This window comes from Canis lupus, chromosome 28 (assembly GCF_048164855.1).
Source record: "Canis lupus baileyi chromosome 28, mCanLup2.hap1, whole genome shotgun sequence".
Lineage (NCBI taxonomy): Eukaryota > Metazoa > Chordata > Mammalia > Carnivora > Canidae > Canis > Canis lupus.
In genome coordinates, this window is record NC_132865.1 from 27,375,363 (window position 1) to 27,398,675 (window position 23,313).

At 36.8% G+C, this 23,313-nt stretch overlaps 1 protein-coding gene and 1 long non-coding RNA gene across 5 annotated transcripts in view; one reads left to right on the forward strand and one right to left on the reverse strand.

The window, feature by feature from the left end:
• CYP7B1 (cytochrome P450 family 7 subfamily B member 1) overlaps positions 1–23,313 on the forward strand; it is a 174,516-nt gene that overhangs the window by 56,569 nt on the left and 94,634 nt on the right. The gene's annotated exons all lie outside the window — the stretch shown is intronic.
• The window catches only part of LOC140620342 (uncharacterized), a 67,536-nt gene continuing 53,360 nt past the window's right edge, over positions 9,138–23,313 (reverse strand). Inside the window, exon 9 of one of the 2 annotated variants that reach the window (XR_012020131.1) lies at positions 9,138–9,275. This is a non-coding gene — a long non-coding RNA (uncharacterized lncRNA). Of the gene's footprint in view, positions 9,276–22,548; positions 22,670–23,313 lie in introns of those variants that run through there. The other variant, XR_012020133.1, reaches the window with a different exon arrangement.

The following is a 23,313-nucleotide window of genomic DNA, read 5'->3' on the forward strand; positions in this document are numbered from 1 at the left end:
TTTAATGAGTTTCCATTTTATGCGTGGGCTGCTCTTTAATCCAGGCTGTTCCATTGAAGTCTTCCCCAATGAAGACGCAAGACAGATTGTCCTAGCTTGCGGCTATTGTTAGGGGTTGATGAAGTGTATGGGCCCTTATGGTTGATAACAGAAGTAGATGGTCAAAGCCAATAAATAAAACTTTAACTCTGATTGTTGGGTACTTTATGCTGAAAAGGTTTCCATTAGCATGGATCTTTGGTTTTGAAGGACTTGTGAACCCAAAGGCAGCTTGTAGCTCTGTCACACAAACTAAGTCACTCAGACAAGCAGCAATCTGTCCTAGCCGATCAACTCAGTGTGGATTTTAAAATTCTAGACTTCTTTGTAGAAATCAACACTGTTAATATCTTGACAGACAATTAACTTAACAATATGTGAATCTGCTGCACTATCGATGTATCACTAAAGTGGTTTAAGATGGAGGGAGTTTGTGCTTTGCTCTGTAGAGTCTTAATAATGAACATTTTAGTATATTTTAAGTTGTTGATATTTGAGTGTTGGGGGGCGGAGGATATTTTACAAACAGTGTCAGTAATGAGACCATCTCAAGTGTCCTGTATTGGTTGCTCATCTAAACGACATTCATAAGCTCTCTAAATTTTTGTCCTTGTAGATCCCACTTAATCTAATTTTTTGGATGATGGATATGTACCCATAACTGTCCTAAAACCTACCCAAACCATTTGCTGTGAGCTGAAGTTCCTTAAAAATTTTCACCATGACCTTGAAATTATACAACATTGACTTAGCACTTTAGAAGCCACTATATCCCATGACTGTTCAAATCATGATTATTGTAGCTCAGCAGGTGGAACCCTGAAGACCTTGAAGGCATAAGCTTACCCATTGTTGCCTTGAAATGTTAGTTAGGCCCTTGAGGAAATCTCCCTCACATTCACCTTTCCAGTTACCCTGTGGAAAATCCACCTCTGATATTTTTGAGGCAGAGATGCCAGTGGCAGCACATTCTGCATCTGCCACTGTACAAGGGACCTTGCATACCTGGAGTGGACCACTCTACCCATGGAATCATCATCAGACTTGACCCACCCCCAACAACTGCCACTGGCTAACTACATACCTGGAGGTGAACGTGACTGTGGTATGGAGAAATAGAGGCAGAATCCTGAGGTTGTGGCAGAATAGGATATTCTCTTTTCTTTTCTGGATTTTGTAGTAAAGTTTGTAAGAGTGAATAGTGACTAGCAAGGATAACAATGAGAAAAATCAGAGCCAATGACTTTGAGGAATGAGGAAATGAACGAGCCAATGAGGAAATGAAAGAAGCTGAATTAGGAAGCTTAGTGAGGAGAGGACATGGGAGTGTTGTTTGCTTATTTATATAAATTATCCAAAGAGTGTCCTTTTCCGTCCACTTTCCCCTTTAAAGAATACAGCTTATAGTTTATAACCATGTTCACAGTTAGTGATTTCTCATTCTTTCTCAATAATATTACAATTCTTTTATAGCCTTTTAACATTTCTCAATGGTGTCAGACTTTATGTATCATTAAAATTTTCTAGCATTTTTTTCTTCCAGAAAGGAGAACTTAAGTAATTAAATGCTCACTATTATTAAATTATGGTCTTTGAAAAGTGACAAAAATCCTAATTGCCATCAAATTTCCAGGTAGATATCTTAGGAAGCAACAAAGATGCTTCCAGAATTCTAGCCTATAATTTATTGGTTGGAGGCCTTGGGAATCTTTAGGGTCTCAGTTCTTCCCCCAAATTCCCCAACTCCCTTATTTGATTTGTTTAGTGGTTTGAATTCACAAACAAGGAGCAGGGTCACCTTTATTCATACATAGGCAGAAAGGAGTCTTCATCTTTCTATAAGACATCCCTTCTCTCTGCATCATTAGATTAAATATTTGTTTAGAATATGGTTAAATGTTGAGTTTATCTTGATTTTTTTTAACCTTCAAAAATCTCATTATCATTGTATACAGCTATTTGTCTGAGAGTAGAGTGAGGGGGACATCAGTTTTCATATGGTATGTGACATGGAACCAGAAGTGGGATATTGCATGTCTAGATCTGTCCATCATTAAGGAATGACCTTAGACTTACTGATCAATTCTGACAAGTCACTGACAGTTTGCAGGGAAAGCACATATGTGACAAAGGACAAGCAGAGGCTACATGTGTCAGCAAGAACCTTACGATTCTGAATAGGAGTCAAGTTGCTGACAACTCTGGTATTTGGATACTCTTGGTTTTCTTAAATATGGCTTCAGAAAATTACAGGTGCTCATTCTTCCAGATACAGAGTTTTCCTGCTAATTTAGTCACTGGCTAAATGGCCACAGGTCACTCTGATTTGGATGCTAACATGTTTTTGGTATTTTTGCCAGTTTGTTTATAAATTTGCATACATTTGCATACATTAATTCTGGATCCTGGATGATCAGGGGTAAATTGATGTTATTTATAAAAACCACAATGGAATCAAATCGTTTTAAAATCATGTTTTGCATAAAAATGGACACTTCTGACTCAGGTTTGAGTCTTAAAGTGTTCATGTGTATCCCCTGTACAGGTAGAACAGAGGTTGTATAGTGTAGTGGATAGGAACTTGGATGTCTAAGCCAGACTTCATGAATTTAAGTCCTGGATTCACTTAAGAGTTGGGCTATGTTGACCACACCACCTGATATTTCTGGGAGTCAGTATCTTTATCTGTAAAATGGAGATAATGAGCTCGTACCTCCTCAGGTGGTGTGGATTATGTGGGTTACTACTTTGGAAGCTTTTAAAACAGGCACTGGCATATGGCAGGTGCCATCTAAGTGTTTGCAGTTATTATGTTGCTGAATTTTTACATATCCAATATACAGGATAGAATCATGTAAAAAGAAAGGCTACATGAGTTTAGAATTTTGATCAAATTTGGAAAAATTTGAACCATTATTCTTTGAAAATGTTCGTATCTCACCCCTTTTGCTTCTCTCCTAGAATTTCAATTGCTCATACTGCTTAAGCTGCTCTAAGTTGTCCCACATGTCATTACAATTCTTATTTCTTTTGTCCTTTCTCTCTTTTCTTTCTTTTGGATAGTTTCTATTGCCATATCTTCAGGTTGACTGATCTTTTCTTCTATAGTATCTAATCTAATCTACTGTTGATCTTATCTAGTATTGTTATTTCATTTTTCATTTCTAAAATTTCCCTTTTTTGAATCTCATTTATCTTTATTCAAATTCCTGTCTTCTACATTCTTGAAGAAATGGAACATGTTTATGTTTATCATTTTTACGTCCTCTTTGCTAATTTTTTATCCTTTCCCCCCATTTTCATTTTTTATTGAAAGCTTTTTTATAGCAGCTTCTATTGATTGATTTTATTTTTTGTATTTTCCTGCTTCTTTGCATGTGTGATAGCTTTTATTGCATACTGAACATTGAAGGTTTTATTTTGGGGTGCTGAATTTTGTTGTATATCTTCTAGTAGTGTTGGGCTTTGTTTTGGCATGAACTTAAGCTTCTTTCTATCAGTGTGATTAATTTAAAACTAGCTTTTAAACTTCTAGGGTTAGATCCTGAAACAGATCATTTGACAGGTCTCATACGATACATTGACAATTTTTGTTTGATGGTGCCACATATTAACTTAGTAATCAGCTTTCTCCCCATTCATTCAACTAATGTTTTATTGAATTTCTCTAATATGGTAGAATAAAGATGAATAAGGAATCCTCAAAAAACTTACAGTTTAGGAGAGAAGATCAGTGATATGCCCTGATAGAATTATATGCAAAGTGCTATAGAATCTGCTGGTATCTTACTTTCCTCATGTGTATATATAATGTTCAACCAAAATGTACCCTCTTATACTGAATTTTCTTTTCTCCTTGACTATTCTGTCTTGGCCTCACAATGTTTAAGAAAGTTTTAGTATTATAGAACTATACATATATAAAATGTGGAGAAAACAACATCTCCTTTTATAAAAATTCAAACGTTTATTCAACAAATATATCTTGATTAGCTATAATGTGCCAGTTCACAGCTGGAATGACAATCATGAACAAAACAAAGTCCTTTCAAAATGCAAATTCAAAGTACACAAATCAAGTAGTGATAATATATACCATATTTTGAAATTATGGCTTTGTATTTATCTTACTGCTTTGAAAGTGACATGATGATTGAGTTAATAGTAGCAAAATTGCCCTTGGGCAGTCCAGCTTGTTCCCTGTTCTGAGCTCCAGATTATAAATGCTGCTGAAAATGGCTAGTTCCAGAGAAGTGTTTTAAAAAAGGATTGCTGATGTATCTATACTTTTGTCTGTGGGAGTGCTATTTTTGCAGATACAAATTGGATTCCTTTTTTTAGAGTTTTAGGGTATGAATTTCAAGAAGATTCTTAATTGCAAAAGGAAAGCCAGGCTAGGAGCTACTACTACAAATGTTACTACTACTGTTATTGCTGCTGCTGCTCGCTATAATTTCCTGAATTGTCAACATCTGCCAGTGCTTTGTGATGTTTTTGACTTAATTTCTTTCATCCTTAAAAGAATCCTATGAGGTGTAGGACATTTGCAGTACAGAAGAAAAAAGTGAGATGGCCACAGAGTCATTTTTTAAAGTATTTATGAAAATGAGACATAGTCACTGTCAACCTTAAAAATAAAATACCCAGTTATTTTACTAGCAAAATTAGTTTATTTGGGAATAACCGAGGAATTGTAATTCAGAACCTGCAAGCTCTGGCAAACCATAGGCAAGCCTCAAAAGACAAAGGGAAGATCAGCTGTTCAGAGGTTTTAGAAGAAACTGGGAGGATTGTTTTGAATAGTTCATTGGAGAACCAGAGTTCGAGATTGTGACAATTCTCATTGACTGCAAGCAGTGGTTAGTGTGTTGTTGCTGGAGCAGGGAGGGATCTTCCTTCTTGTTCTTAAAAGCAGATGAAATTCCTGTATGAAAAATGTCCTCCCTTGTCAAGATAATTCTTATCTTCCTTCTTCCTGCCGGTTATGCAAGCAAGCAATGAGCGGTTCATGTGTGAGAGCTCCCCCTTCAGGGAGTCCTGACTCCGGTTTAAATGAGGTGTCCTTCATCTCCACAGTAATAAAGACAGACATCCCTTTAAATCTGCATTATCAAAAGTACTATAATAAGACTATTAGCACATGCTACATTGCATATTGTAAATTACAATTAGCATTATTGATTTCATGACTAAGTAGACGGCTTCCCAAGCAAGCCTTATTTGGAAGATTCAAATCAAATTCTACATTATTTTCTAGAAGAAAGGTATATTATAAGAATATTTGGAACTGGGCAGCCCTGGTGGCACAGCGGTGTGGCGCCGCCTGCAGCCTGGGGTGTGATCCTGGAGACCCGGGATCGAGTCCCACGTCGGGCTCCCTGCATGGAGCCTGCTTCTCCCTCTCCCTGTGTCTCTGCCTCTCTCTCTGTGTGTCTATGAATAAATAAATAAAATCTTTAAAAAAAAAGAATATTTGGAACTTAAAATAGCCTTCACAAGAGTGCCTTCTTAGTGTCTCTGCCTTAGTAAATGGCAAATATCTCACTTAGCTAGCTTTCCGAGGAAGTAACAGAGTTGAGTGGGAGACAAGATTTGAATGGTCAATGGAGATGCACACAGGGATTATTTTCTGCAGACCTCTGCTTCCCTCTCTAAGGCAGAAGCTCCTTTCAGATAGTGACAGCTGACAAGATCAACACCAGGCAGATGATCTTCCCTTGATAACTTGTCCTCTGGTAGCAAGCACCACCATTTGCCCCTTCTTAGCAAGTGGAGGTAGTGGGTTGTTCTGCAGTAACTGGACCCAGGGTGGTGGGGTTGCTGATCTGGAAAGACACCAGTGGGTTTACCTTGCAGATGTGAAATTATTTTCACTCAGAAGTGAAGTGTGTAAAAATATAGAGTTGGTTTGCAATAATTCTCCTGTTCAAAGTGTTGTAGCAGATCTTTTTACTTATCTGTGCTGAGATGATAGAAAATATTACTGATAATGTTAGAGCTAAAGTTTCAGCACCTCCAGCATTGTCTTCTTCTGGTAGATTAAACCAAAAGATTAGAAAATGAAACTTTTACTCTACCCCTCCACCCAGCGCTCTCCCTCTTCTAAAATTATGAAATGGAAATGTACTTACTGCTATACATGCAATTTGTTATGATGGGAGAGAAAGTATTTTTAAGCTGAAAAGTTATGTGACTTTTATTTTGTAAGATATTGCAAAAGTTTTCCTGTTTTAAACTACAACAAAGAAGTTATTTCCTTTTCAAATTAGTTTAGTTGAATATTTATGTAATTTTAAATATTAAGCTTAATTTGAAAGTAAAATATTTTATCTGTTTTTATAAGGTGCTTTATGCTTCTGTATGTTTATATTTATATGAATATAATGTAAATAAATATAAATAAAAACATACTATCTGTATTTTACAAGGTGCTCTATATTTACATTTTCATCTGTAACTCAACTAGTGATAACCCATGCATGAAATTTATCAAGTTCCTGTTATGTGCCAAGTACTGTGAGCCTACAGTGATATATGAAACAGTTTTCTGAACCTAAATATGGTTAAGTGTCTTAAGGTACAAAGTGCAGAATTGAAAAGCCAAGATTGCTTCCAAGTAAGATTAAAGGATCTAGTAATGTAAGATTAGTTTAAGAGAGAAAGTGCCTAACACGGTGCCTGGCATACAGTAACAGCTTATACAGAATTTGTTCCATGAATGAATGGTGAATGAACAAGTGAGAGAGAAATGGCACTTGACCATGCAAAACAAGTCAATTGGACTTGAAACAATTCCAGAGCAAAGGCAATCATGTGAGCAAAGAAAGAGAAGAGAAAATTTAAGGCAAGTTTAGGGAGTGGTGAACAGTTTCGTTTGACTGGACTTCAGGGATGAGTGGTGTGTCTTAAAAGTAGGTCAGAGCCAGATAGTAGATGCCTCAGACTCCACTCTAAAGATTCTGGCTTTTATCTGTACCATGGGAAGCCTTTGAGAGCCTTTCAGAAAGAAGTGGTGACCTGACAGATTGGTGCTTTAAAAAGACCTAGCTGGTGACACTGTTCAGCCAGGAGGAATGGAGAGATTCTAGAATCACTGGATTCTGAGCAGTTAGCTGGTTCTGAGACTAATGCAGTCATTGAGATTGAATCTGCTGTGATTGGCTGCTGCTTGAACAACTCCCTCAGAGTGAACTGAGCCCCATTGTTGTTATCTGACAGAACTGTGTTTGATATGGCCCACAGAAAAATGTCAACCAAATGCTGTGGCATGACACAATCAGTCATGAAATTGGACTGAAATACATTGTTCCCAAATGGTGAAAAACAAGGTGAAATAGCTCATGAAAAATAAAAATCTATAAGTATAGTGAAACTAACTTAGAAATAAAATCCTTAAAAAAAAAAGAAATAAAATCCTTTGCCATCTTGTTGGTGCTTCATTTTTGACCGTGTTACGTGCTTGAGGGCAGTACTTTGTAAACTGATATTTTCTTTTTCTTTGAAAAGACTACACATTGTTTATACCATTTATTCTTTTTCTTGTGCTTAAATTGTAAATTATGGTTCCATCCAGACCAGTGCTAAGCAGTTTTAATATCCTTAAGAACAACTTCATTCTTTGTAAAACATACACAATCAAAAATATTAACATAGAAAGTAGTCCAGTTTTTCATGAACAGCCTTATAAGTTCCAGAATTTTAATTTCTTAATAATTTTCACCATGACAGATTACTGTAAAGTATTCACTTTACACACGTCCTGAGTAGTAATGAAGGTATTACTTGAATAGACACACACACACACACACACACACACACACTCATACCATTAGTTTGGCAGGGAGTAGTGACAAATCAATGCACAATGCTCCTTTCTTTGCCCTCTATCCCATTTACTCAGAAACAACTGATAAATAAGCTAGAAGACAGAAAGTTGGAAATAAAAATATTGAATTTAGTGTTCTTCAAGCTGGTTGGAAAAATGAGGCTTGATGTTTGTAGCTACAGGGATTTGCTTAACATTCTCTATTTCTGCTCTTCTTCCCAACACATGAGGGTGATGGCCCACCTACGAAAATCATTGTGTTTTCAGAGCACACACATTTTACCAGGAAGATAACTGTCCCCCTTGGTCTGGAGCTGATATGGCAGAAGAAAAGATACCCCCACTTCTACTTTTTCAAGATTAGCTCTACCCATTGGAGTAACGGGGACCAGTGCTTGTCAGATCATAGTCATCCACACTTAAACGAGTTAGCATTTCTTCTTTGTGGGGAGGCAAATGAGGAGGTAAGTACAGGATAGACCAAGAGAGTGATTGTGTTAACTAGGGAAAATCCCTCCACCTAGCTACACAAATCAGTGGAAGGCACCTTGCCCTGTAATACACACATATATACACTCTCATTCATAAATATCTTCAGGCTTCATTTGGAGGAAAAGTTTTTGGAAGTATTATTGACTATGATTTTGCTATGTGTGTTGTGATTATAACTAATAGCTTTAGTTTTGAATATTTAACAGATCAGAATGCATGTATTATTACATACTTATATACATCCAAGAATGAAAAATACATTAAAGCTATATTTTTAAAAATAATGAATTTTTAATAAGGCATTAATTTGGAAAAATAACAAGTTAAATTTCAAAAATCGTTAAAATATTAAATATGAAAATTATGGTATTGTTTTAGAAATCCTAGTATAGCTTATGATGATCAACAAAAAAATTTAGCTGCTCAAACTTTGTTTACACATCTTATTCTTAGTTCTTCTTTTATTACCTTTCCTGGAAGCTTTTCATGTGTTTTTTTAATTTTGTTATATGGCTTCTCTCCAGTTACCTTCTAGAAAGTCTTCATTACTCAGGATCAAATGGCTAACAGGAAGATATCACACAAACAGTGCATAAAGCAACAAACTGAAATGTCGAGACTACATAATAGTCCTGATATTGAAGTAGTACTGATATTGACATTAAACTTTGAGAAGTGTTTTATTCATACCTTTGTGGTTTTTCATGGGAGACGTCTTAGAGATTTCGGTTACAACCAAGTAGTGAAAAATAAATGTTATAAAATAACAGGAGTACCTGTGTGGCCCAGTCTGTTTAGCATCTGACTCTTGATTTCGGTTCAGGTCATGATCTCAAGGTCATAAGATGGGGCTCTGTAGTCAGCAGGGAGGTTGCTTGAGATTCTATCTCTTCCTGTCCCTCTGCTCCTCCCCTGCTCTCTAAATTAAGATAAATGAATATTAAAGAAAGATAAGTTTTACAAAATACAAAGCACAGTGGGATATTGGCTGTTGTGAATGGAGTAAGAATATCTTGTTGAGTAGGATGAACTGGGAGCCACAATGGAGGCAAAGTAGAGAGAAGATGATATCATAGCACCACCAAACCCAGTAAATTTAAGAGAGTAAAGCTAAGATTTCATTAAAATCTTTTATAATCCAGGCAACCCAGGTGGCTCAGCAGTTTAGCACCATCTTCGGTCTAGGGCATGATCCTGCAGACCCCGGGATCGAGTCCTGTGTCAGACTCCCTGCATGGAGCCTGCTTCTCCCTCTGCCTGTGTCTCTGCCTCTCCCTCTCTCTCTGTGTCTCTCATGAATAAATAAGTAAAATCTTAAAATCTTTTATAATCCCATGTGAAATATATAGATTAGATAAAAGTAATACTCAAGAATCAATATTGAATTTATATTGAGTATAAGATTTATACTCTATTGGGGGACCTGGGTGGCTCAGTGGTTGAGCATCTGCCTTTGGCTCAGGTGGTGATCCTGGGGTCCTGGGATCGAGTCCCACATCAGGCTCTATGCAGGGAACCTGCTTCTCCCTCTACCTATGTCTCTGCCTCTCTCTCTGTGTCTCTCATGAATAAATAAATAAAACATTTTTTAAAAAAGCTTTAGACTTTGTTGTCCAAATCTGTTTCTCAATCCAGATAACTTGGTGCTGAGACAGACTGAAGGACAGTCAGTCAAGGGAGGACAGAGAAGTTCCTTTGCCTCTTGCTGCCCATAGCCAGTGCACCCAGAGGCCATGGTATTATTTAGATATTTCAAAAGAAACAACAGTGAACCTGAGGGCATTTGAATTATGTAATTAGCACATCTGACCCCAGCATAGTTCCCATAGTTCCCATCTCTGTCCCCCCATCTCATTGCCCATTCTACACCAGTGTGTATTTCTCTTTACAGTTTTCTCTTTACTTTGGTAGCAAATTATGAAAAATGGTTTCATCTCATTTCCTATGTATATTTACCAGTACCTTCTTCAGAAGTCTGGAGTTTCTGATTGGTCAGAATAGAGAAAATTTTGCATTTGATTTGGAATTTTAAGTCTTTAGAAAAACAAGTTGGAGTCCAAGAAAATGAAATAAAAAATCCCAATGTTAATATTCTGTTGAAATGGTTTACTAGTATGGCTTGGGGATAACTGACTCTATCCAGTTGATCCCTGCCAAGTTAGTGACTAGGGAGACTCTTCATTTCAAATGGCAGTGAATTCCATTCCCAGTGATTAGCTTTTGATTGCCAGTCATGTTTGCAATACAATCTATTGAGTTTTTAAATAGCTCTAGTCTGATTGGGCTTGTGGAGTCTCTGTTTACTCAAAAGAGAGGAAGAGGTTACTCTTTGGTACCAAATAAACCCCCTTGGTTTACACTTTTGCCTAGAAAAGAACTTTCACCTGGAGATGACATCGGAAAGCTGACTAGTTAGTTACCAGGGGAATGTGGCCTTGAATCAGAATAGATAATAGACTCTGGAATTTGGGAAATAATGTTGGCTCAGATATTCATTTGTTGGCCTCTAGAGACCCTCAAAACTAAATGAAAATGAACTCCATTAAAGATGAAAGTATTATCTTAGTAGAACTCTCAGACTTTCATTTTCTCTCTTGCAGGCTTGTTTGGTACACACATATGTTGCAGAGCATATGCATTTTGAGTTATTCAGGTGTAGATTCTAAATGCATACTAATTTGTTATTGTTTTAAAGCTGAATCATTCAGGGTTTCTAATACAAATTTTGATTCTAGGAGCTACTAGATGGCAGTAAGTAGATGAATTGCTCAGTTCCATTTTTTATAGCAATTTAAATACCTTCTTTAAGAAAACATTTTTCTGATAACAATCCTTGCTCTCATTTCTAAAAGGCTTACCATGTGCCTATGAAGCACTACTATCCCTGTCCACTTTAGAGATGCAATTCAAAGTAGTAGGACACATGTATCATGTGAATAGCTGAGACAGGCACAATCCAGGTCTTCTTTGAAAGCCTATTTTTGGTAATGGTGCTGGACAGCCTCTCTCTGAAGCAATGTCATTCTTTTATTGGGGTTAGTTTAATATTTTTTTAAATAGGGAATGAAGTGGACCTAATTAAATCCAATTGATAAGAATACTAGGCTGTTATTTAGGACAAAAACTTATTTCCATTATCCGGAAGCAACAAAAGAATTTCTTGCTGCAGCTTGCTTATCAGAAACCAAGTAAGTGAAGGAAACTTCCATATTTGATAAACTTTTGATAACTATTTCTATGCCATTAAAATTGGGATATTACCAAAGTTAGAAAGATGAGAAGTTTGTACCTAAATGCTAACAATTGCTCAGTTAGTAGATGGGAAGAATAATTGTTTTAAGAACTAACTTAAGCACATTAAGGAGCACCTGAATTAAATTTTTTAAATTAAATTACCTCATTTTACTTGAATCTCATAGTCAATTTTACCAGGAACTCTGAACTTCAGCTTCACCTTTGCATTCTAAAATTTCCTTGAGTTCAGATCCCATTTACCGATAAATAAGGTATTCATTTGTTTCAAAGACAGTGCTACTGAATATATTTTCAGAGAATTGTTATTGTAAGTAACCACAAACATCTAATTAGAGACATTCTGTTTTCTTTTTCTAGCAAAGTATTTTCCAATGGATATTTAGTAAAAAGTAGTTCTTATATAAATAAAAAATTTAAGGTTGATTTTAGGTCTCGAGGGTTATCATAACCTGTTGGAGTTCAGAAGTCTTTTTTCCTCTGAGAGAAAGAGAGAGAGTGCACAAGATGGGGGGAGGGGCAGAGGGAGAGGGAGAAGCAGGCCCCTGGCTGAGCAGAGAATCTGAATCAGGACTCCATCCCAGGACCCCAGGATCATGACCTGAGCCGCAGGCAGAGGCTTAACTGACTGAACCACTGAGGTGCCCCTTGAGTTCGGAAGTCTTAAATGTACAATACAATGTTAAATGCTCCAAATATCAGAGTGCCATGTTTCTGAATTTTATTGTTCTCACTGAATCACTGTATTATCTTGATACTTTCTAGCATTTTCAGTACAATTATTAAAACAGTTATAGTGGCTCTAAAGGAATGTAATTGGAAAAGAAAGATGGCCTGTACTGGATGAAATTCTTAATTAATCTTTCACTGTTAAATTGTTCAAAATTAATCAAGTATATTGCCTATAAGAAGGCAACTACACTTTACATACCTCAGTATTATCATCACCAAGCCATATATTAAAAGTTAATTTCTGATTTAAAAGTGTTCTTTAACTGCAAAACCATCAATCCTAAATAATTCCATTACCAAAAAAAAAAAAAAAAAATCTTATAACACCAAAGAACAGGATAGAGAAAGTAGTTTGCATTTATCGTTTTGAGATTTCTTTTTGATGTGAGCTTTGCAACATCAAATTAGGATATACATTTTTTTAAATAACTAACTTGAAGAATACCATTTATTTACTCAGTGATTCATTCATTCATTCATTCATTCATTCATTTCTTCAACAGTATTCATTAGAGAAAGTGAGGTTCCAGGCATTCAGAATAATGACCATGAGGGATCCCTGGGTGGCGCAGCGGTTTGGCGCCTGCCTTTGGCCCAGGGCGCGATCCTGGAGACCCGGGATCGAATCCCACGTCGGGCTCCCTGCATGGAGCCTGCTCTTGCTCTGCCTGTGTCTCTGCCTCTCTCTCTCTCTCTCTGTGACTATCATGAATAAATAAATAAAATCTTAAAAAAAAAAAAAAGAATAATGACCATGAAATGCAATAACAATTCTCTGATATATAAGGAGAAAATAAACCACTTGAATTGTAATCAAATTCGTTGATAAATCTCCTTGGGGCTATTTCAGAAAATTATGGAAAGGTGGTCTTCCCCCCCAACTTGTTTTGAATTATGAAGATTATACTCTTCACTGGTTCTCAATATTTTTATCACTGCAATACACCAGAGTGACAAGACTCACTCCACTAGACACACTTAGCCCCTAGGACAGTGCTTCTTCACAGCTGGAGGGAAGAAGTCACTTGTCCTTTGTCTTGAGCTGCAGATAAGGGAAAGAGTCTCTTGGCTGTCTGCCCCATTCATAGTTTAAGAATCACTGCTAAGTGTAAGCATGCTTAATTATTGAGCAGGCCAGGGGTGCCTGGTGGTGGTTCAGTTGGTTAAGCATCCGACTCTTGGTTTTAGCTCAGGTTGTGGTCTCAGGGTTGTGAGAAGGAGCCCCAAGTGGAGCCCATGACCTTGGGTACTGTCCTCAGTGGGGAGTCTGTTCCTTTACCTCCCCTTCTGCTCCTCCCTTCACCTCCTTCTTTTCCTCCCCACCCCCCCATCCTTGCTCAGCCTCTCTCTCTCAAAAAAAATAAAATAAAATTAATTAAATCTTAAAAAAAAATTATTGAGCAGGCCACAGAGATGAATGCCTCAGTAGATCCAATGCAAGAAGATGCATATGGTCCAAATTCTGACAGTAGAACTAGGTGAATTCAGTTGATTTTTTCCCCCATTAAAATCAGCTAGTTGTTCAATTTAATCCATTAACTTAACCAGATGTTTTTGGGCCACACACAAATAATCAACGTAAAATAAATATATTATTTGGTTGGATATTTTGTTAAGATGTGATTGTGATCAGGATCATTTTATGATAACAAATGATGCTCCTGTAACAGATGCTCCTCAAAACCAGAATAGCATGAAATACTGGATTTCGTTACAGTATTTCAATACAAGAGTCAAGAGTCAAGTCTAAGGTACTTTGATGCTAGAGTGCTCTTGATCTTTTTGAAGGTGTCAACAGCTGCCACCTGGCTGACAAAGATTTTAAGAAGCTATTTCAAAGAAGTAAGATGTAAAAAAAAAAAAAAAAAAAAAAAAAGTGCTGTTGTTCTTATCAATGAAGTAGGGGGTAATACCTTTTCCTAAGCTTTTTGTCTATGTCTCTGCCTTGCCTCTTCTATAAAATAGAAGTGCTTTCCTGAGAATTAACTTATCATTCTCCTAACAAGTTAGTATGAGTTAGCCTGATGGCTTTCTTTACTGACTAGGAATACAGAAAGAAAAATGCAGAAAACAAAAGGATAACGCTGAAGAAAAACTTGAGCCATTTCTCTGGTTTGCTTAATCTCCTGTCAGGACTTCATTTATCACCTACAATATTAATTTTAGAAAACAACTTTAAGGAACCAGCAAACAAAACGTTAAATAATGAAGATGAGGTTCTTCTGCAGTTACAGTCACTTGTGTGATTTGAAATGTGAGAATGGATGATGCTCAATTAAAATTTATTTAAAATGACTTCTTTTTAAAAGGCAGACCGTTGCGTTAATTTTATGAATTCGCACTACCCAAAGTTTCCAAAATAAACACACACTCTTGCTATAAAGATAAGAAGACTGGATTAAAACAATCAAAATATGCCAGTGTGTTTTCTTTAATATTCATCTATTCTCTTTCCTTTCTGGATGACAGAGCTGTGGCTTTCTAATGCTTCATCCTCGAGACAAGGGATTTGTCCTGATGGCCTAGCGGCTACTTAGATTTTCCTGGTTTCTTTTGCATGGTCTTAAATATGATTTAGAGATGTCATCAAATTTCATTTGCATTAAAGGAAAAAAGCAAACAAGCATGCAAGAGTTGGACAGTTTTATAAGAATAGTAGAGTATCACGGTGTGGAAGATTATTCTGTGTTTCTGTTGTAAGAGTTGGGCAATTCGTTGCAAATCAAGGTAATTTGTCTTAGAAATCAATCGATTAGTTTTCTCCTATTGAATAGGGGCTATCCTTTATTTCGTTCAAAAATGCATTCTTACCTTACATGTTGGAACTGAATAGGAACCTTTAAAAAGATAGAATTTTGTATTATCGAGAGAAATGGGAGACAAAGCCCCCAACCTTTTCATAAGCCTCTTTCAGTCCATCTCCAACATGGTGACATTGGTACAGACAGGGTTTGTCACCCATAAATTTACAGCTTATTCCAGTCTCTTCATAAATTGACTAATTTTTTTGAAAGAAAAAAAATATATAGGTGTATAAAATACCCAGTTACAGGTTGTGTTCTATTTAGCCCTTGATTGAAACGTATTGCTCCTCAGTATCTTTTAGCTATGAAAATTATAATATGGAACAGAGATTAGAATGAAATTATCATGGCTAGAAGGCATTTACTCAGTGGTGGCAGCCACATAAACCTGGGTCCTGAGAATGATGATAATACATTAGGTTCTGCATGCCCGATATTATTGCCGTACATTATGTATGTTTCATTTATACTATTTCGCACACACCAGCAACGCTGACAGATAGGTAATTACTCTCTGCGCCAATGAACAGTTATCAGCACCACCGCTGTTTATTGCTGGAATGAAGTGCGTTTGTCAGTCAAGGTCACTTGTTTGTGTGTCCTCTTTAATAGTTCCTTCACAGTTGTTGAACTTTGCACGCAGTTCTTATTGCAGGGTTCCTGGAGGTTACTTTACTGCATAATGCGTTTCCTGTGTTATCAAAGTCACTTGTATTTATCAATTTAATTGATAAACAACGAAGTTGCAGGAAGCAGAACTGAAGATGCGAAAGAACATATTTTGCTAGTCAGCTGATCCCACTAGGTATTCAGTAATGAATGCTCTCAAGAAGATGCATTCAGCACAAACCCTCCTAGGTTGTGATACGCCGTCAGCCTGAGCTAGTGAGATTTCATTTTATAACGTTAACCTTAATTTCAGCCGCTGATGGATACTGCCACAATTTCATGACTACTATAGACCACATTTGTACCCTCTAGAAGTATGTTTTTGTTGTTCATTTCTTGGGCAGTGCAGAGGTTATTTTCACGTTTAGTATACTTACATAATGGGCTAAATCCATTTGGTTTGACTTTACACCGATCGTGTTTATTTTTTAGATACGTGCCATTAAGCCTCCCCTTCCCATAAAAAATGTTATCAGTCTAATGCCGGTTATCATCGTTGTGTTAAAACCCCAGTCTTGTTCCAAAATGAACATTGTATGGTGCATTTTTGAGAGTAAAAATAAATTCAGTGCCATTGTGTCTTATCCTATGCAGCCTGTAATTTCATCTGTTAGAAAATAAAGAAAATGGTTGATCTTTTTATTTTTGTTTGTTAGCCACAGTGCTTTATTAGAAACTGGAATAACCTCTAGGATATAATAATTTATCCAGTCAAGATAACTGGAGCTATTTCCTTAAGCCTGTGATCAGCTTGAGTTTGTGTGTTGGGAGATTTATACTGCCGTTGCTTATTACCAAAGAAACAGTTAAAAAGGATTTATGGTAGTGCACATTATGTGTGTGTCTGGAATTTTTGTGTATTTAACTTCTTCCCTTGCCTAGCTCTGTTTTTCCTCTCTTAACATTATTGTCAAATAGAGGGAATATCTATACCTACTATTAAATGCAAATTTTATTCAGGCATTTAAGCAGAATCACATTCATTCATTAAACTAAATGATTCTTTTATTTGAAAAAATATATCAGCACATGGTAATATCACACCCTGTTTACAAGGGACTGTAGTTCTCCGGCAGTGCAAAAGTTTACTATTTCATTATTAAAGGATTAAACTATGGCAAAAGGTGCCTGGTGACCGTGAATGTTTTAGTTAATTTGATTATACCCATAAAAAAAGAATTTAATTCCAGAGCAGCCACTGGGTCGTATGCCTGGCGGTGTGGTTCCAATGCATCACGGTTCTGATCTTGTCCTGGGAGGGACTGAAATTGCCATTTGGACGAGGCGTGAAGGAAGAGATGAGCAATTCGGTTCACTCATGAACCCAGGTTAACACCATGCCTCGACGTTTTCAAAACGCTTCCTTTTCTTAGTTCTTAGTTACCAGAGTGTTACAAAGAAAGGGTTTTGATCTCATGTAGATAGCATAGCATTAATTACCCTGACACTAATTAAACTGCATCAAACAAATACCACCGTGTTCCTCAGGGGGACAACAGAAGGCAGTTTAAAATAATTACTGGAGCTTCATGCATGTGTGAAGTTTTCATTACTCTTAGGACACAAGCAAAAGAGATTTGATAGCATTAAAATAGCCACCCTTTAGTGATTGCAACAACAACAAAAAAAGTGACTAAATTTTCCTTGGAGCATATTGATGTCTAAATAGTAGTGGCTTCAATCCTTGAGAATGGTAACTTTTCCTTAAGAATTGCAAGTCTGTGAAGCAGGAACAGGTGTTCCAGTTCACATTCTGGTATGATTATGTATTAGCTTATGTTTGTCAGACCATTTCATTAACCACCCACTGCTATCACATATACATATACTTTGTTCTTTCTGAACCATGAAATGAAATGCATATATCTTCACTAATGCTTGCTATCAATGTAAATGAGAAAAAGAGGCTTATTACCAATCATGGCTGCTGTGAAGCCCACACCTCTGTACACTTACAGGTAATAAACATCTTCTCATAAGTAGGACACAAGATATATTGAGTTCTGCCTGTAATAAGAAATGGCGATCTTGTCCTACTTTTTGTATTAATGGATGGTACTTCCCATACGTATTTAGACACCATGCAATGGTACCGTTTTGAAGAAAGCTTCTTCTCTCAGTACTGGAGGTGGTCATTACTTTTTGAGATCTTTTGTCATCCTGGAGGTAAGCAGACCTTTCTGGTCACAGGTAGTGGGGTTTTTTTTTCTTTTCTTTTCTTTTTTTTTTTTTTGCAACTGGACAAGTGCACCAAGTCAGTGGCCACTCTCAGAGGGATCGTAGACAGTCTCTGAAAGGGAGCTATTAAGAAACACTGAGGTAAAAATCCACTAAATCCTAGCTCAGTGAAGTCATGTAAGTGAATGATAGTATCATGGACAGGTGCAGTGGTTGCAGAAGTTGTACTTTTGATTCTTTCAGTAGCAGGTGTGCCTGTGAGCGTGGGTATGCATGTTTGTGCATTCATGTATCCCCGCACATGTGTGCATGCGTGTGTGTGTGTGTGTATGGTGGATTTTCCCTTCCGGTCTGTTCTGCATATATACACATTGCATAGTCCATGATCTTTACTTCACAAGGTCACTTATCCTGTTTGTTTCAGTGACATATGAGCAGTGGAATCAAGTTGCCTGGGTTCCAGCACCAGGTGCCAGCCATCCTCCCTAAAAGGTATTGGGAATTAAATCGAGAGAGTGGTCATTTCCAGATTTATGCAACTCATATTTCATTCGGTGAATGACTCTTTGAATGTGATTATGGAGTGTTTCTGCGTATGCAGTACTGCATATTATAAGCCATTTATTTTTTACTTCCCTCTGAAAGCAATAATTTAAGGGAATTATGCATTATGAGGGTTTTCCAGTGATTTTTTAAAAATTAAAATAATACCAGATATTTTAGGAAACCTGTTTAAGAAAATAACACTGAATTAGTGTTTTATAATTGTCACACTAAGCAAAAAATGGATCAAAACTGATTGTAGAAGAATAAAATTTAATCCAGTTGTAGAAATTTGATGGGTCCAAAAAATATGCAAAAAATATACTTTTGTTCCTTTATAAGCCAGATGGTTTGTCCTATTTTAAGCCGATAGTATCTTCATACATCTCTCTTGAATGTCATTGGTTTTAACTGGCAGACAGTGTCTACTATTAGAATTTTCCTTATTCCTGGATGATCTAAAGTATATTTTTGGAACATTTGGATGATCATACTGTACACCAAGAAATTTTTTTTCATTACACTTAGCTCATACTCAAAAAAGTGTTTATATAATTAAAAAAAAAACCTCTAAAAATGAACAGTTCTTTTGACATGATGTTGACAGAAGTCACTTTGATATAGTTTAGAGTCATGAATTTTCTATCTGTTCCATTTTTCCTGGGGCTCCATCAACTCAGACATCCTGATCTGTCATTTTCCAACTCTTTGTGAAGGCCTTGACAGATAGAGGTTTTGACAAGTGCTGGACATCAGCGGCAATGCAGAATAAGCAGTGTATATTTCTCCAGGTAAAGTGACAAAATGTCTAAAAGCGTCAGAGGAACTGTGTGGTCTTCAATCATATCTAATATTATAAAGTAAGCCTTTGTTTATGTTCGGTGTTTTAGGACTGTATCATGGAGAAGATTTAAAATTATGTCAGAACCTGAGATTAGAGATCTGTTACCTTAGTTGCCAGTGTTTACAGTAATAAGAATATTTCAGTCACTAGAAAAATTCTTTACATTCCTACTGAGTGAATGATGGGAATAATCGCATGATGAACAGGAGTCTTTAAAACTGTAACATGTCATTATGTATTCTTTTTTGTGTGTGTCTGCTGCACTGATTCGAGTAATTCTGCTTGATTAAAAATACTTTCTCATCCTTCTCCAGAGTTGACAGTTCAGAGTTCAATTGAGAACTTTTATTGAGCACTAATTAGAACTGTTGACAGGGCATTAACTTTTTAGACATGTCAGCATCTTTCATCGTTATATCCTCTGTTAATGGCTATGTAATAAATGTAAACATTGTCCCACTTATCGAATATGTTGTTCTTTTCGTATAATTATTTTGCGTCTGCATTCGCTCAAGAAACAGCTGTTGGAAGTAGAGTGGGATGCAAAATGGCACAGCCTGAAGATGTTCTTGTTCATGCAGCTCACTCCTTTTTGATGTGATACCTACTGGCAGGGTTGTGCGATGAATTCAACTTCTTTGACAGCCATCAGCACTACTGACCAGTGGTTTCGGGTTTTCTAGTGATGGAAAAGAGTAAGAAAGGATTCCATAGTTTAGTTTTTTTCCCCCTGCTGCTGGATCTAAAGCTTCTGCCAACAACCATCTAAATCAACACCATGCCAATGTGCTCTGCAGACCGAAGGTCACCCCAACATCTGGCCCCACTGTCTGCTTCTTTCAGGTTTGTCACTGGGCAGCATCTGCTTATGGATTCTTTCTCAACCTCTCTTTGATCTCTCTGACAGTAAAAAGAAGCTTCTATCACCCATCATGTGTTAGGATTTAGGAAAAAAAAAACATTAAAAAACATGAAACATTGGAAAACAAGTGGAATTTCACAGGTTTTCAGCTCTCTTTTTTAAGTTGAGCATTTTGTTTGACAGACACATGGAATGAGGTGATTCTACTCTTGGTTTTCAAAAATATTGTCACAATCAATAAGTCTAATATGTGAAGACATCTAGTCTAAATGAGCCCTATTTTTTCTGTTTTGGTCAGCCTTTAAAGAGTAAAAAGGTAAATCGTGTGAACTGGTTTTGTTTTTGTATGCATTTTGTTTTTTATTAACGCTGAAGAATCAATGTTGATATCTATTGCCTGCTTTTCTGACATTTCTATCAGTGGTTAAGATTTCACACTTTTTTTTTTTTATCCAGCAACTTGGAATACAGAGGACAGTTTGGGGTTGCTATGTAATCTGTGGATAAGTATTGGCAGATGTGGTCACTATTTACCCACCTGAAAAGTGAAGCTCCAACTGAGTGTCCTCCCGAAGGTTTAGGTAGTATGCTGTTTACAAAGGTGCACATCTCCTGAGCAAGGCACTAAACCACCTCCATCCCTCCCTCCGTAGCTCACTTCCTCTTTCAACCCTTCAAGCCTTTGCCCTCCAGATGGGCTCTTCTGGTTTCCAGTCTGGAGTTCAGCAAATGCAGAGTGAATGTTCACGCCGCACCTGGAGCTATCCTAGGTGCAGGGCACACGGAAGCAGACAAGACAGACACACTTCCTGTTTTCTCAGAGTTCAGTTTGGATTGATAAGGGGGTCTTCTACATTTTTAAGACATGAAATCTCTGAATGATTCAAAATGTGTCCGGCCTTCCCCAAGATTTAAAAATTCATTGTTTTTAGATGAGTATAATTGTGATAGTTCACAGCTATGTTTATGACAAGAGTTTAATTCTCATCCAGATCAAATGCTAAAACTTTCAGGAGATACATTCTTCCGCCCCTAGCACAGAACCTGCCACTCAGTACACATTTGTGGAGATAATGGGTGATTTTCTTCTGTTTTCCTTCATTCTCCCAAAAAATAGGTGATTTCGTTCTTTTTCTTTCATCTTTCAGAAAACTAAAGCAAGAATTTTTTTATAGCATTTACCACAATTTTCAAAGCACTTTTACTAATCTGTCATCATTTGTTCTTCACACACACAAAAAAAAAAACCACAGAAATTTACAAGAAACTCAGAGTTAAGTTTTAAGTCCATGGTAATTAGGAAAGCATTGGTGCCAGGAATCTGCATATATTATTGTTATCATTAATTAGTAATTTCTCATTTTCATTCCATAAAAGGAATTCTCTAGGAGTTTGTTCTGTCTGCTAGCAAATGCTTCTGAAAGTCCTCAAATAATTGCTACAATGTAAAAAAAATAATGTGATATGTCTAAAGGAATGAGCCTTTTTCACCCGGAAATCATTCTAAATACAGTATAGTCACAAGTCAGGGCTAAGATGCAAGCGGAAAGAACATAACTTGAGGACTATTTCTCCTCAGTCGTCTGTAGACTGAGAGAATCAGGGGAGTCAGATTCTAGCTCCCTCTTCTCTGAACCAGTTCAAGGACCTGGTTATTGCAAGTCATTTGAGCTTTCTGGTTTTCAGGTTTTTATTTTTCATCTGTAAAACAAGGCTTCGGGAGTACATGGAAAAAATGAGTTATATACAATTTTATTTATTTATTTATTTTTGCTTTGGAGGTTGTAGAATTACCACATGTGTTATCTTCTTTATCCAGAACTTATGGTTCTAACATTTTAGGAATCTGTCATTTCCCCTGAAAGGATAAATGCTTATTATGTTAAATAAAGCCTTCATCACAGGCATCAGATTATAATGATTCTGTTTAATGACCTGATACCTGCTTTGGAAATAATCTCTCTGTAGAAATACAGTCACCTAAGTGATAAGCACTAGTATTGGTAAAGAATAATTATGGACCTATTAATAAATTTAATGAGTATTCTTTGTTCTGAACATTTAATATTACAAATTCAGAAGATGAATTTCTGTCTAATCAATTACAAGAATTATAACTAAATACATATCATATACACTTAATTTAAGAATAAAATCTACATTTTGCACTTTCTTTGATTTATATGTAATTACCTCATGTGAAGTACTCCAAAAAGAAATTGTACATCAAAGAAAATTATTTTCTTTTGAAAACAGCCAAATCACAAAAGATAACTCTTTTTTTTTTTTTTTTTTTTTGTTAACAAACCTGTGAATTTACGTATGTTCCTTTGGCCACTAGAGGGAGTCCGCATTGTCATGAAGCCCAAGAAACCCGGTAACAGGAAACGCGGGCAGTTTTAGAGTGTTGATAACACATCCATTGTCTCCTGACAAAATTATATGCAATCAAAATATCATGGTTAATCAGACTTAATTTTATCGGGCCCATTATCTCCCCTCCCCCCAAAAAAGAATTTTCCATCATACCTCCTTTTGTCGTTAAAAAAATGTATAACTTTCAAAAGGTGGTAATTTACAGTGCTTCCTCAAAAAGACAGATTTAACCATCTGAACGATGAGGATTAAAAAGCCTAATATTCAGGATCACCGGATCACTGATTATCTTAAGTCAGTTTTAGCACGGGTCAAAGAAGGAATCTGGAAATGAAAATCTTCCCTTTCTCCCCCAGGCCCTCACCACATAGGCAGCAGATGTGCTGGCTTTTTTCATCCTGACCTGCTGATAGACATCACCCCTAACCTGCAGGGACTTCCTTCTAGGGTGAGAGGGTAATTGTGTCTCATGTCCGGTCAGTCTTGTGCCCTCTTCTGAGACCACCCAACAAGTGGCTTCATGCGTGTATATTTTTGCAGAGCCAGTTTATAAATGAGGAACTGAACCGAAACCACCTGCTCACTTCACCTCAGCTCCCAAAAAGCAGAGGGAGGGTGGGGACAGCCATGCCTGTCTCAGCGTGACCGGTTTTGGTCGGCAGCATCTGATCGAAGAGTTCAAGTGTTTAAAATTTCA